Consider the following 14,174-nt stretch of genomic DNA (forward strand, 5'->3'; position numbering starts at 1 on the left):
TAAATAGAGTAAAAGTACTTTTTGTAGTTAACCAAACGATGTTGCCAATACAGAGATGTTTGGATTTATTAAAGGGAGCAAATGTTACTTGGAGCAAAATACCACTCTGTGGCCTCTTTGACCAATGATGGATCACTTGACTCCCCTGTAATAACGATAACATTTCAGGAGTGCTGGAGGATTATTTTGTGGAACAGTATGCTAATCAATCTGCAAAATGCCATTAAAAAAACAAGGCTGGGCTGTTTTCAATTAACATATATCAGACCTGCTGCAGCGCCAGGGAATTCTCAATTGCCACGTGCTCTTATTACATAAACGAGTACTTTAGATGCGACGACACAGCTGTCTATAGATTTCTCAGAGAAATAAGGAGATGGTCAATCAATACCAGTGATTAAAGACAGCTCCAGTACAAAATCTCTGGGCTTAGTAACAGAAGGCTGGACACCCAAAGCTTACCAAGATTTGCTGTAAAGCCAATAGACCAAGGTTTTGTATGGACATGTTGTCGCTGTTTCCTGCTTTTGCATTCTCAAATTGTACTCCAGGATTATTACTCATTAATGATTACATGATTTTCCTTTCATTTAATTTCACTAGCCAAACGTAAATCAACATGACAGACATTCACAGGATCTAGTCAGGGTAAGATGATCCAAACTCAAACTCTTTTAATAAGATTTAAACATATGTTTATTTTTGCATTGTAAAAAATGTTTACCAAGACTGATAAGTAAGCTAATTAAAAAAAAGACAGCATTACTAATTGATACTTTGCAAATCATATATCCTGAAATGTATTTTTTTAACTACGTTACGTGAATCACTTGATACACAGTATAGGAAATGTACACTTAGAGACTATGGCAATTTTAAAGATAACACATCATGCCAAAAACCCTCTATTAAACCTTCTACCCTATTTATGGGAAAGCCTATTTTAAGAAAATTGCATGCCAATTTACCCCCAAAGTTTAACATATATTATTGAAATATGTAATTATCTGTATGTCATTTTACAAATATGTGGAGATTTTGGAAATGTCTTTTTGCTGCAGGAATCTTTTTTCCCTGTAGGATTGTAAAACGTTTCTTTCTGTCTTCATGGAAATAAAACCACAACAACAAAAACAATCCTAAGGTAAGGAAAACAGTAAATCCATTCCTTGACTATAGACTGTATTAATCAGACTGGAGCTTGTGCTAACTTTCTGTGAGGAGGACACAGAGTATCTCCCCCAATATACATAAACTCAACCATCACAAAGCTACACCCCAACAATGCTGGGGTGCATTCATACCGCTGGCTGCACAGGAGCGACTGAGGTCAAAGAGCTTTGCTCTGGGTCTGTGGCATATGTGAACATAAACTGCAAACCTTCTGGTCATGAGTCTGTAGCTCAGACGTTCCATGTAGCAAGGGTCTTGAGGTTGAAGGAAATAGTGAGTAAGATAAATATTATGTATATTAATAGTTTGCTATTGTAGTATATTTGAATACACACACCCTGAACGGGACGCCAGTCCATCGCAGGGCACACAGACAAACACACACACACTTACACACCCTGGACAGGACATCAGTCCATTACAGCCACACAGCACAAACACACACACATTCAAACCCTGACAGGACACCAGTCCATCGCAGGGCACACACAGACACAAACACACACACACTTACACACCCTGGACAGGACATCAGTCCATCACAGCCACACAGCACAAACACACACACATTCAAACCCTGACAGGACACCAGTCCAGCGCAGGGCACACACAGACACAAACACACCCTCACAGCAGTGCCAATAGAATCTGATTACTCTACCAGTATGTTTTCCAACAGTGTCTTTTCAAATGTCTTTTAGAATTCTTACAATATCAAAAATTGGAATAGATTTGTGTTAAATGTTATGCCACAAATCCTCTGCAATCCCAACAAGATCTTCTGTAGTTTGTGAATGAAAAAATAGTCACTACCGTTTTCTCTGAAAGCTGGGTCTTGACTGTGTCTTCACAATGAGGACATTAAATCCCAGTGTACTGCGGTTTCGAAGGTCATTGATTCAAAAATATTCCACAGAAAAAAAAGGATTTTCAGCCAGTTGCTTCAGGCTCTTCTGGCTTGTTTCTATTTTCTATGGCAGGTAAAATGAGTTATTGAAAAATCTGATGCTGGCTGCAGTTCAGGGCTGCATAATTACAGCTTATTGGAATACAGCCTGCACATCAGAACAATTCAGAAATGTTTCTACTGGGAGTCTCCATTCTTATATTTCACTACTGGCGGCTGTTTAATTGTTTAATTATTTTGTCTGTTTTTAACATCAGAGAATAAAAGGTTTTCTTCAGACATAAAATGGTAAGTTCCTGAAATAAAAACATGATTTTCCCAATTTCCCAAAAGGGTCAGCTTGCAGAGAATCTGAGTTTTGAGCAGGTGTAAAAAGGATGCAGGGGATATTCACAGCTTGCATCCTTACATGCTTTTCATGAAGAGCCCTGTATGTTAACCACTAAAGCAGCTAGCCTCAATGAAATGGCAATTTAGCTACCCAATCAATAAAATTAATCAAGTACATGTTGCACCATTTCCAGTTCTGAGATATTAGGACGCAGAGTGTGCACATGTCCACAGCTACCTATGGCAGACAGCACTCAGCTCAGCTTCTCAATGTCTTCCTGGTGGCGGAGGCAGGAGCTGTGACTGAATGAAGAGATCAGAGTGCAGCTCCCATCCTGGGAGCTGTCTTCACTGGCGCCATGGCAGCGATTCAAGAAGCACAGGCAAAGTCAGCCTGCCTGAGCCTTTCCAGCCAAGCAGAGGATCTTCATTATTAAAAGCGGGAAAATGATCTGGCTTGGTTCCAGCAGAGACTCTCACCATTTTTAAGTATCGTACATAATTTCTGTAAGTATTGACATAAAGAAAGTAGAAAGTGGAGGAATCAAATATATTATTCTTATTTTCTTAGCATTCTCTCAAGCCTCTGCAGGGAGCTTCAAAGGGTGCTATCTCTGCCTTGCTGATCCAGCAGGAAATGTAATATTATTAATCATGATAATCCTGTCAGGAGTACAGAGGAGAACTGCTGCCAGTACAAATACGCTGTGGGTGACTGTTAAGACTGCCTGGACAAAATGGGTGTTTAAAAATGTCCAGGGTCTGTACTGGGATTGAAGCAGGATGGGGGCCAGTTTAATGAAAAAGTCTGTTGCAAAATTCTAGGAAAACAAAACAGGTCATTTACTCTCTTCATTTCCAGCGCATCTTACAGCACACTTCACATAGAGCCACAGGTTCAATACAATCACAGCTGCAAAATGAGAGCTCTCGGTTTTGCTTCAGGTTTTCATTGTGAGTATTTTACAAAGGAAAAGGAAAGTGGGGAAAAAACTGGAAGAGAAAGAAAAAGACACGCATCCAACTGTAGATGTTGTTGGTTTTGGTAGTACTACAAATGCAAAAATTGAGAATTAATTTAAACGTCTGCTGCTATCAGATTGCACTGGTATGTTTTTGATGAGGTTAGCAAACCTTCATCTTTGAATTGATTTTTTTCTCTCGCTTATTTCCCCCGTTATCTTGGGAGTTTTTGAAACGCAGGAGGGAGCAAGTGCAAACCTGACCAAACAGCCGGGGGCTGTTTTTGCCAAATCCTCAGTGCCAATAAGAGAGGGGGTGGGAGGAGGGGGGAAGGAGAACAATAGATTTTTGTTCTTCGATATATTATTTTACAGCAGTTTAAAAGGCAGCAAAAGTGCTTATGCAAGGCTTTTTTTTCCTGATGAAAAACTGCTGAAAAGAAGCAGGAGGTACATGGGAGTCAGAGAGAGTTAGGAGACAGGAAGGTGCAGAAAATTAAAGTTACAACCACACAAGAGAACTGAAAGGCATGGGTGCCTGTATTTTGTTATAAGACATATGCCCAGATAAGAGCACAAAAGCAGGTATTCCTAACTGACTTCACAATAAAAGCAGTTTCGAGCAGATTAGACCCCTGGTAGTCACTGATAGTGACCCTGAAGTCTTAAATGTTGTGCATGAGCTCAGCTGCTGAACATTCTCACAAATGATGAAGAAGAAAAAAAGGTTTCCTGACTTTTGCTTTTGTCAGCACTGGCTGTTTATGTGAAAAAGTACAACTGAGCAGTTCAGAGGCCATGTGAAGCCTGGCACCAGAGAATCATTTCATCTGTTCTTGAATCTGTAAAAGTACAGCAGGAACCTTTTTACTGCTCACTTGTTACTTTTTTAAATAATAGGCAAAGATATTAACTGAGGCAAAAATGTCTGATTTTTTTCTTCTCTAATCTCTTTTTCCAACTTTTAGTCTATTTTGGGATCTACAAAATGATGAAATGAGAAAAGATTATGGTGTCCACGGTTTATCTTACCACAGGACAACTAATTAAACTTAAACAGAAATTCTAAGGCACCAATCTCTTTCACAGATCAAGGAAATCCCATGTGGAGAAAAAGACCCTAAAATCTAAACTCTTGTGAGGTTCTGAAGCTGGGATATTCCACTACTGAACATAAAATTAGGTACTTTGGAAGCCTTGAAATGATACTTTGCTTAAAAACCAGTTTTACCTACAGGGAGAGATGAAGCAGCTGAACAGCAAGGCTGTGGCCCTGAGGGAGGCTGGACTACAGAACGGTATGTCATTGAACAAAATGGTGAAATGTAGTAAAACAGTAAATAGACAGGTACCAGATAAAGGAACACATAGCCTGTACTGTACATGGTAAAAATGTGAGAAAAACTGCAAATACAGTAGTTCATACAAATGAACCATGATAAGCTTTCATAAGGAGCGAGACCAAGCTCATTCACTTTAGGCTACAGCTTGAATGTTTTCTTCTACTAATGATACTACAAGATTGGACATTATTTTTTACAGTCTGAGGCATCCCTGGGGCATTATTAGTACTACAGACTGGGACAATATGGAATTATTAAATATTGGTATAGAATTTAAGTATTACAGACTTAAATTATTGCAGACTTTAACTATTATTTAATAATTAGAGGTTGTGGTATATAGTATTTAAATAGTACTGACAACATCATTAGCTTTTTTGGCACCATCTCCAAACACGATATATGTCAAGGGAAGATCACGGCTTTGTGCAGAATATTCTCCGAAATCTTGCACAGAAACGCAGCACCCTGGTAAACTGCATATTGACATGCTGTTAATAATGTTTTGGCCAGATGCTATTTGTGTTTAATGTTTATACTGAAAAGAAAAAACTCTCCTGGGGGATGTTACTTGAGATAGGGGTCTAACTGAATTGGTAGCCGTGTCTGAGGGACATTGAGAGGGCAGAGGCCTTGTTGTCCGTTACAATGTATCTGTTGTGAATAAACCACTCCACACTTTACAAACCACTTTTACCAGTTAGTAATCAATAAATCAATCAATGAGACTGTTGGCCCTAAGATCAAATGATGCCATTTTCAGTGCAGACAGTATGTCAGACTGCTAAAGTCTGGTTACAACAGGGTGTCCTGTATAGGAATGGGGCATAAAAAGTGATCAAATTCATGCAGGCTTTAAACAGCTAAAAAATAGTTAAAATTGTGCTTTGGAGGAAATTCAAAACCAGCAGATCTCTTACTGTTTTTTCTGATGGAATAACTGTCCCGACTCTGTTCATATCTTTGGATCACACAGTGGAAGGTGGGACGAGGCCTTCCTCACAGTTTGTATTACAGCTGTTCCTCTGGAAATAATTGCACCCATTATGAGCCCAAATGCTAAGATGCTTTGCATAAATCACATCAGTAGAGGAATTTTGTTTTGTTTTTCAAGGGGAAAAATGTTAGGAAAGCAATAATGGGATTTTTTGATTTATGGCTGCACTCTGTTTTGTTTAACAAGTATTAAGATGGCACATTCCCTGGAGGCTTATTCTGTTTACAGAGCAGTTCTCCCTGCAGGGCCTCTCCTGACCCACATGTCAAACAGCAGTCTAGTTAGAGACTCTTAAACTCAAGATTTTGTAGGAAAGGTCAATTCGTACGAAACGCACTTTCACTGAAAGTGTTTACAGTGAAGTTCTCCAAGAAGAAAAAAAACACCAAATGTCTGACGCTGTTAGTTGTTAATAAATGAGCAAAGATTAATTCTATGCTAAAAAACAGAAAGAAGAAACACGTTTCAACTGCTGAGCCTTCTTCAGGTATCACCTGAATCACAAGAAATGCTCTTCACAGTAGGACAAACAATACCTTGATCTTACAACAGGGTCACAGATTCTAGATTCCTACCATAAGACAACTACAGGGTGTTAAGGGAGTCATCTTTGTAACATTTAATGAATAACACATTCATTCATCCATCTGTTCATCCGTTTTCTAACCACTTCATCCAATGCAGGATCGCAGGGTCGAAGGGAGCCGGAATCTATCCTAACAAGCAATAGGTGCAAGGCAGGATACACCCTGGACATGACGCCAGTCCATCACAGGGCAAGCAAAGACATGTAAACACAGATGAAAGCCAATTTTGCCAGAAGCCAACTAACCCACCAGCATGTCTCTGGACTGTGGGAGGAAATTGGAGCACACAGAAGAAACACATCACGAACAGGAGGAGATCATACAATCTCCAGGCAGGTAGCACCCCAGGTCTGGAACTGAACACAGGGCCCCAGCGCTGTGAGGCAGCAATGCTGACCCCTGCACTACAGTGGTGCCATTACTGCATAACTACTATCTCCTAAATGAAATCGTTTAGTCAATAGGTATATATATTACATTTGCAGAGTACTTTTATGATAATTTACTATAAGAAAATAAAACCTTTTTAGAATATGTTATCTCTGTGCAAGACATTAGCCTAATGAATAATACTAAATACCACAGGAATATAAATAGTAATAGGAAAACGCAACATCATATACATAAGCAAATGTTTTCACACACTTGTAAGAGTTCTCTATACAAACACTGGTTAAGGATAATTATCCTTATAATTATCTACAAGCCCCCTGTTATTGCTGTTAATACCTTTAAACCTTTATAATGGCAGACTGTCACAAAGATGATTTTCACACATAGAAAATTCTGAGGCAAAACCTCAACGATCAGATTAAACAAGAAAACAAAACAGTGGTACAATATTTGTTCCTTTGACAGTAAGATAAGTTATTGAGTATGACAGGTGAACAGGTGTAATAAGAACCCTAAATACACCTGTTAGTCTATATGAAATAAGCACAAAGAAGAAGGACTAATATCCAGGGATTCCTATGGAATGACTTGACAGAATCTGGTACATCAGGTCATAGGAGAATAACATCTGATGAAGGAATTTTTTTTTATTGTAAGCAAATATAAACTAAAAAATGATACAGTGTGATCAGAAGCTGGTTTGCAAGCCCTAAGCTTCAGAGGGAGATGAAAAAGAGAGGCTGACAGTCAAATGCCCTTCAGGCCTGCTGTTCTACATGGTGGCAGGTCGGGTTTGGATCTTCAGAAAAGTGAGATGATGCGCTTCCGACAGAAAAGATACCAGGCTGTTCCTGGTGTGGTGAAGCACTCATCCCAGTCCACAACAGAAGTGCAGAAGAAGAAAGGAACCGCAGCACTGGCCACGGAGGCTACGTGACCATTGAAAAACGTACATTCCGGAAACATGCCAAGATGTTTTGTAAAGCCCAAAGCAGGCTGTAATCAAAGCCAAAGAACAAACTACCTACTGGTTTAGCCCGTGTCACTACGCTCATCCACAATGTCCGCCATTGGAATGTGATTCAATCTGTAACAGTGCTGGTTTATGAAAACACATGCAGTATGTAACTCAAAATACTCCAAGTCTTATACTGGACGAATGCAGGAACAAAGTAAACATTTTTCCTAAGCATTGTATTTGGAAGTCCTCATTCCTTGATGGTGAGAAAAGGCAATGCGATATTGTTGTCGGCAGTAGAGTTACAGAAAAAATAATAATGATACAAGTCTGATATTTGTCTTGGCAGACGGTGTCACAGTTTCCTTTCCCCAGCTGAGGGCAGACCCATTCCCTGCTCTATGAGGGTCCTCCCCAAGAACAGCAGCCAGTGCGAAACCACGCAGTTTCCAGTCGTGACAAACCTAGGGGAAATACAGTTTGGGACTGCTCGCCGAGTGTGGCAAATATCCCAGCACTCACTGAGAAGAACTTCGCTTGCACAAACTTAACCCGGAACAGACTGCTATGTTTAATATGTTATGATATTTAACAAGTTTCGAGCTTTAATAAATAATGTTCTTTCCATCCATCTATTTTCTAACCACTATATCCAGTACAGGGTTGCGAGAGGAGCCAGAGCCTGTCTCAGCAAGCTCATGGAGCATGGCAGGATGTGTCCTGGACAGCACACCTGTCAATCATGTTCATTACCTTAACATACTGAAGTTTTTATATCTCTATGTGCCTATATGCCCAAAAATGGAGGAACAGTTTTTTTTAAGAATCCCTTGTTTGACAAAGTGTTTGTTATTAGAATGCCCACTTCACCCATTTCTGAAGTCCAAGAGCCATCTGAGTGATACTCAGCAGCCAGTATAGACCAGCAGCCCCAACACACAGCAGATCACGGAGAAACAAGAGGAGAAACTCCATCACCGTTGAATTAAGGGGAACATTTAATACAGCTAGATTGTTCAAACCCAGAGTGGACTTTACCCATGGCACCAGGGGAAAATTTCCTTTCTCTTATGAAACATACTTTAAAGACCTCAGTTTAACATTTGGAAGATGTTGTATCTTACAGCCACTATACTGGGGAACTGTACAGAACCTGGAAATTCAGGTTCAGAGAGAAGAGCACCACCTAGTGGTCCACCAACACTGCCTGCACAACCTCCTGGTTTTCCTTAGAGGTCTCCCATCCAAGAACCAGCCAGACCAGCCTTGCTTGGCTTTGAAACCAGACAACAAGCTTGAAACACTGCTGGTAACTACAACACATAATAACTACTGTACATCATTAAAACAAAGTTTAATCTAAAAAGAAACTTGCCATAAAGTCAGGCTAAGGCCTGTTTGAACTTGCCTACCTGTTAGATTGCAAAACCCAGAAGTTCTACTGTTTCTTCAAGTAAACAGCCTGGCTGATTTGTATGAACCTGATAACCCCGAATTTCTGCATCAAGCACTGGCAGGATTCAGACACCAGTGGCTGAAGAGACGGCCCACAGGCTCAGCAATGAAAACATAGATGAAACATCCAAGAGACAAGCTTTTTCAACTTCAATTTTAAAGTGAATTCCAAGGCTCCTTCCTTTGTAGACAAAAACAACCATTGATGGCTCTCAAGGAAAGAAGTCTTTCTAGGAACGCAAGAAAAGAATGTATCATCTTTCAAAGGATGGAAGCAGAGCAAATTCTAGGAAACGTAACCACCTACCAATAATCCAAACAGCCCAAAAACACAACAGGACAGCCTCCAATTAAACACTCGCTGGTCACATCCAATATGTAATATACCGCACCCTCAAGGCCTGTCAGAAGGCATGAGCAGAGCGGAGAAAGTTTAAATGATTCACAATTATCTTGGCATAAGAAACATTTATAACAGCAGCTGGAATTTAGTTTCAGCCCATTCACGCAGGAAATGTGAAACTGAAATCAAACATTTAGACCTAGATTTAATGCCATTTTTAGCACCACATGAAGCCTAACAGGAACAGTTGTGTTTGAGAACCACAGTGAGGCAGGATCATTGCCCTTCTTATCTACAATAAATGACAACTGATGATGATGATAATGAAAACACCATCCCTCTTCTCTTTTAAAGTTGAAATAAGCACATATCAGGTATTGGACAGTGTGTGTGATTTTCATTCTCTGAGTTCACTCCTAAAGTCCTCTAAAGGAGTCTCTATTGTCCTCAAAAAAGAGCTTAAGAGTCACGTAACAGGAAAACAAAAGCAGTTGAATAGTCCCACCATTGTTTTAAAAAACTGGTGGATTTGGAGGTAGCATGCTTCCATTGTTGTTTTCTTTTCCTGACAGACACACACAAACTCCAGTTCACACAATATGAAACAAAGCTTTTCTCACAGAATACTTTTGGACTTTGGCCTTCTACCTGTTTAAACAGAAGTACATGTCTTCCTAGCTGCTCTGGCACCTGTATGGCGATTTCAAAAACAGGGCAAAGATTGCCACAGTACCAGCTCTGCCAGTCAGTGTGACCTAAAAAGAAATTATGCAAATGTTGAAAATGTACCTTGCTTCCATCCAGTTTCTAGCCACTATATCCATTACAGGTCTGTGGGAATGCTGGAGCCTATCCCAGCAAGCAATGAGCACAAGGTTAGACACCAGTCGATCAAAAAACACAGGAAAACCTACACCAGGGCAATTTTTCCCAGAAGCCAATAAACCTACCAGTATGTCACTGGACTGTGGGAGGAAACCAGAGCACCTGGAGGAAACCCACCTGAACAAGGTAAGAAAATCCGAACTTCACGCAGACAGCACTCTGGTCCTGAATTGAACTGAGGGCCCCAGAGCTTCGAGAAAGCAATGCTAACAATACAGACACTCTATGTCTGTGTGTTCGCCCTGTGGTGGATAGGTGCCCCATCTTTGCCCATTGCTTCCTGAGATGGACTCCCGCTCCATCCCTGTACTCGAGGAAGTGGATAGAAAATGGTTGGATGGATGGAAAGATCTCATTTAGGAATCCTGGGTTCGGTTCTAGTTAAACTTTTAATCTAACAGTGAACCAAAGTTTTGGAAAGTTAAAACCATGACCAGAGAAAATCATAAAACAAGAAAGCAACATCCATATACATTTGTTCTGTTTGTGAAAAAGATCTTTGTAATAATCAGTGAAAAGCAAAAATAATAAAATGAGAACATGAAATCTGAGATAAGTAAAGAAATCGTAACTACTGGAAGTGGCTTCAGGCTGGTGGGTCGCTATGCTGATAGTGGGTTCTGTCCATGGTGCTGATACATTTCATTTTAAATCTGGTCCGAGATCTACAAAACTCTTCACAATGTGACCAGACCAAAAAACGTCAAGGAAGCAGGAAGTATCCACAGGTAATGGAGATATTCCAGAAGCAGCTTAGTAGTTTTGATGCTATCCTCCTTCTGATGCACCAAGGTAAATTCTCTTTGGGATTTATCTCATAACCATACACCCAGCTTTTTAGCTAATTGGAACCAGGCCTGTCCAGGCCTTGTCCTAGAAGCCCAATGTGTTCACCTTTGGTTCCAACTCAGTACTTAACAAGCTACATCCACTAGTTACCGATTTAAATGGACCAGTATAATAGCATCTCTCAGCCCTTCAAGTGCTGCTGCCTGAAACTGACCCAGAAAGCCTACAGACAACCTGTCCTTCCAGAAGCAGGATTGGACAGCCTTGCACAGAGAAAAGCGCAACGCTTCATTTCACAACTGGCTCTGACACTGTGCAATGCACGCTGTCTAATGGTAACACAACTCCTGTCAGATACCTGTTGTAACACTTTCTCAAAGCTATATGGTGCTAGAAAAGAATGCATTGACATTTGGTTGCTGTAGCAATAAATACATGCAAAAGAAAATGAAAAGGAAGTTCAGTAAGAGTTTTGCAAAGTTTTACATCTAGATCAATGCATGGTGGAAAATGAGGTAGGACCCCCCTGCAGCACAGTCTACTTCACAGTGAGATTTGAAGGAAACACTTCAGGCAGTGTTGAAGAAGTTGTGGGGGGGTGGGGTATCGCTCAGTAATTGAATATACATGATGGTACACAAATGCATAAATTAAACTATTTACTCTGACCTTACACAAGGTCCTCAACTTTATGTAATATGTTATTTTGACATATTCTCTATTTAAATATATATTGGCCCTGTTTCACTATAACAATTATACAATGTTAATAGATTCGAAGTCCATTACTGCCTCACATTTAACCTGTATCTGGAGTATCTGGTTCTGGAATAACGACTGTGCTTATAAAGATACGTGTGCCATGCTGGCACCTTCCAGTACCACAATCACAAGCTGTGAACTTCAACATATAAGAGTGGCTCTCCTGATTTAAAAAAATTGTAACGTCCAAAGGTCTTAGAGAGATGGTACTTGTTTAGATCTCCATGCTAGAGGTGGGATATTTTTTATACAGCTTTATTGCACATAGTCCTTTGTATACATACTGTACATATACAAATAATCTTTATGAAAACGAGTATCACCATCACGATTCAAGAGGACAGTATGACTAATACAGACAATACAAGCTAGTCTAATTTTTATAAAATTCAAAACATAAGAAATAGACAGGCTAACAAAGGACAGCAAAATCTATTATTTAGGTTATTTTTTCAAATATATTGGGTTACCTTACTTTCAAACCAGCTTAAGCCCAACATAAAAAACATCTGAACAACATCCATAGCAACTATAATTCGCACGTGAAAGATACATTTTAGGATTTTATTTTCTTTTTGTTTTATAATGAAAAATACTGTATAGGTGACTGCAGGCAGTGGTTTCAGATATCTTGAGTGTAAGGATATTGAGGCAGCATAACGCTGCTCCCACATGGTATTAATAACCTGCTTGGACAACGTGCCCAAAACCAGCAAGGAGTGCTGGCTGGCTGTTTTCCCTCTGCTCCCAAAAGCAGAGGGAATGAATCTGCCACGGTCCAAAGGTCAAAACTGAATTGAATTGAATTTTTCTTTTTTTTAAAAAAAAAAAGTAAATTTCACAAGTCACTTGCTCCTAAAATGGTGATTAATGAGCTGCAGCTGGGGCTGTAATCAGCGAGACTCTCTGTAATTCATGAGGCGGTGCCCTGCTCTTCCACATCGCCTCCGCCAGGCCCTGTGCTCCCTCACAGCAGGTACAGTAAACGTAGCGCCTCTTATTTCACTAAATACAGATTATTTTTTTTGGTATCAGGCTCTATTCAGCTCTGCTACACTACAAGCATTTTCCTTGCCTGGAGAAAATGGGGGCTAAACTATTGAAAGTAAAGGGAACCTGAAATGGGTTAATGGGCGCCACATTCCGCATTTGACTTCAGTCTCCCCTTTAAAAATTCCTTCTGTTTATTTTGATAGAGATTCTTGGCAGGGCTGCTTTTGGAGTGAAACACAAACAGCCTATGGGCCACAGAGCGGCACAGCTGCTCGGGTTGTGGCCAGCCCCCAACATCCACCCCTTCCACACTCATCCACACTCACCCCCCGCTTCCTCTCTCTCCACAGCAACACTGGCAAGAAGAGAGCTTGGCTGCAGACAGGCAGCTGGCGAGCTGCTGCGGCCAGACTGCACAGACTCCCCCACCTCCAGCCCTCTTCACGCATGTGTGCGGCTCCCAGTCTGAAGCAGTTGAAGCACACAGAGCCCTACACTCTTGTGACTTTCAATTAACCAGCACACGGCACCCCTGGAGACAGTGGGCGGAAGAGCAGGGGGGAGTGCTGGATAAGAAGGGGTGGTGGGAGTCTTTTCAGCCGCGGTCAGAAGGTATTCAAGCCTGCACAGACTGCACTTCAGTGGCTAAGCCGTCGCACATTGTTAATTAGCTTCTTGTGCCTTCTCGAGTGAGGAGAAAAATAAAGGCGTGATTACAGGGGGCCGGGGCTGCTCGCTGGGCTCTGTCCCGTTCGCAGAGGGAGCCGCTGCCTGCTGTCTGCATGCTCAAGCTGAGAGGTTGCATGTCAGCTAATTGCCGTCTTGGGCCCTGGATCTTTAATCTCCTGGAGATCCGACTCGGCTCTTAAACTGGACTCCCTCCTCACCTTCTGTTCCATACTGTAAAACTCTGCTGTAACCCTTCCCTCTCATGAAGGCACTATAGAGTAGGTACTGTCTTCAGAAGCAACAACAAATGATTCAGCTGTGGAAGTATGCAAAATCTTGTCGTGCTATGATATGACCCATGCCCCCCAATTGTTCCAGCAGTCCATACCTCTGCCTCTGCAGTGTAAACATTAAGACTCCTACAGAAGTGTCCGTGTCACTCCTTGTGTCAGTGATGGCTGAAGTGTATGATTATTTTTGTAATTGGTGATGTGTTACAAATGTGTTACAAATATTTCGTGATATAGTGGCTCATTGCCATAATGTAAGGCACGGTATTAGTTTCCTTTCCATTTTGACAGGTTGCTTTGTTTTGGAGCTCAGGCAATGAAATTAAACTACACTCTGA

The 14,174-nt window shown here is 40.9% G+C and overlaps 1 protein-coding gene and 1 long non-coding RNA gene across 5 annotated transcripts in view; one reads left to right on the top strand and one right to left on the bottom strand.

Annotated features, from left to right (window-relative positions):
* Positions 1-14,174, bottom strand: part of kcnq1.1 (potassium voltage-gated channel, KQT-like subfamily, member 1.1) — a 283,894-nt gene that overhangs the window by 29,748 nt on the left and 239,972 nt on the right. The gene's annotated exons all lie outside the window — the stretch shown is intronic.
* Positions 2,516-8,852, top strand: LOC148645413 (uncharacterized). 2 transcript variants are annotated; one of them, XR_015928172.1, is made up of 3 exons: positions 2,516-2,917; positions 4,462-4,670; positions 6,397-8,852. It is a non-coding gene; the product is annotated as an uncharacterized LOC148645413 (long non-coding RNA). The 2 variants fall into 2 exon arrangements; XR_015928173.1 differs by having other exon boundaries at positions 4,610-4,670.

Source organism: Lepisosteus platostomus, chromosome 18 (assembly GCF_059453375.1).
Source record: "Lepisosteus platostomus isolate fLepPlt1 chromosome 18, fLepPlt1.hap1, whole genome shotgun sequence".
In the NCBI taxonomy this organism is placed as follows: Eukaryota; Metazoa; Chordata; class Actinopteri; order Semionotiformes; family Lepisosteidae; genus Lepisosteus; species Lepisosteus platostomus.